The following is a 1,870-nucleotide window of genomic DNA, read 5'->3' as shown; positions in this document are numbered from 1 at the left end:
CCTGGGGTCACCTCATGGTGATGTGCTCACCAGGGACTCCATATCCATCGTTGCCTTCAGGTAAAGACTTTCCTCCTTGCTGCTGGCTTGGGTTCTTAGCCCCTTTTCTCACCATTTCTCTTGAAGGTCCCGGCCCAATGTTCACACATTGGCTCTTCTGTAAGATCAGGCAGATCTTCATGATCTTATCCTGTCCTCTCTGATGTTCTTGTTTGGTTCACGTTTTTACTGAGCCATACACAGTTACCTGTCCTCCGGTTTGGTGAAGCAGTAGGTCAGACGTTTGCCACAGTAATGTCTGTCTAAGGGTCTGGCCATTAAACTCCACATTCATCTGAAGACCACTCCCAACAGACATGATTAATTTTGCCATTCTTAGAGTACTTCAGGACAGCCCCTTAACCTTTCTTCTTGAATGTTCATCTTCTTGGGGAGTGCAATAAGATTTCTTCCTTTTCTGGGGCACCTGGGTGGCACAGTTGATTAAGTGTCGGAGTCTCGATTTCAGCTCAGGTCATGATCTCACAGTCTGAGAGATTGATCCCCGCCTCAGGCTCTGCACTGATAGCGTGGAGCCTACTTGGCATTCTCTCTCTCCCTCTCTCTCTGCCCCTCCCAGCTTGCATGGGCTCTCTCTCTCTCTCTCTCTCTCTCTGTCAAAAATAATAAACTTTAAAATAAAATAAAATAAAATAAGATAAGATAAGATTTCTTCCTTTTCTTAGCTTCATCACAGAGTCTCAACACGGGATGAGTGGAGGGCTTCTCTGGAATGCCGTAGACAGACCAAGTACCACGAACTCCCAGTTGCTTGCCAGCAAAGATCACTCTTTGCTGATGAGCAGAAATTCCTTCCTTACCCTGGAGCTTGGCCTTTACACATTTTTTGTTGCATCTGATGTTTCAGCCTCAAGGATAGTGGTCTTCCCCTGAGGGATTTTAGGAAAGCTTGCATGTCGGAGGTGGTTCCAGGGCAGATGGTGGGTTGGGAAAGTTTCTCCTTGATTTTTAAGATCCATAGAGCAAAATTCAGTGTCAATGAGAGAATTCCATACAAAAAAAATAAATGGCAAAATAAATACCTTGGTGAGGTTATTTGCAACCCTAAACGGTTTGAGGCATGTAGGTTCCTTTAATGCATGAACGTGTACCAGGGTTCCAGCCAAATGTCTGGCCTGAGCAAGAGTCCAACACGGGATCTGAAGTCTCACATTCTCCTTTGATTTGTCCTTACTGTGACAATCCACAAGAGAGGTTTGAACTGGTGTCATGGTGTTAGACAAATACACATTCAAAATTCTGATATTGCCAAAGATTGGTCTGTGACTCTGGGCAAGTGATTAACCCTTGCTTGGCATGCTTAATTTTGCATTTCTACCATGGGCGATAATTACAGGATTATTGGGAGAAGTAAATGGATAAAATATGTCTAACATAGTGGTTGGCCTAATGCAAACCTGGGATGATTATTAATTATTGACTTAAAATGTTTCCCTCAAAGTCTCCCCAAACCCGTGTCGTTCTCCTTTATATTTGGTCCTGCCATAACTAACAAAGCATTATTTAGAAAGTAAACTTGGTTCTCCATATTTAATGGAGCCCCACATCTTTATCTCCCGATGGTGACGAAGACATTTAGAATAATTGATACTTAGAGAAACATTTCCTGTGTTCATCTTCTCCCCACATTAACTTTCATGCATGTTTCTGGCGAATGTTGTTTTTGAACACATAGGTTTAAATTTTCTCCAATTTGGGGGCGCCTGGGTGGCTCAGTCAGTTGAGCGTCCGACTTCGGCTCAGGTCACGATCTCGTGGTCTGTGAGTTCGAGCCCTGTGTCGGGCTCTGTGCTGACAGCTCAGAGCCTGG

General features: G+C 44.2%; 1 pseudogene; it reads right to left on the bottom strand.

The window, feature by feature from the left end:
- Positions 1–243: 243 nt before the first annotated feature.
- LOC122215279 lies at positions 244–1,019 on the bottom strand (annotated as a pseudogene).
- Between the last annotated feature and the right edge of the window lie 851 nt (positions 1,020–1,870).

Source organism: Panthera leo, chromosome A3, assembly GCF_018350215.1.
Source record: "Panthera leo isolate Ple1 chromosome A3, P.leo_Ple1_pat1.1, whole genome shotgun sequence".
NCBI lineage: Eukaryota > Metazoa > Chordata > Mammalia > Carnivora > Felidae > Panthera > Panthera leo.
This window is presented reverse-complemented; position numbering and strand designations above follow the sequence as displayed.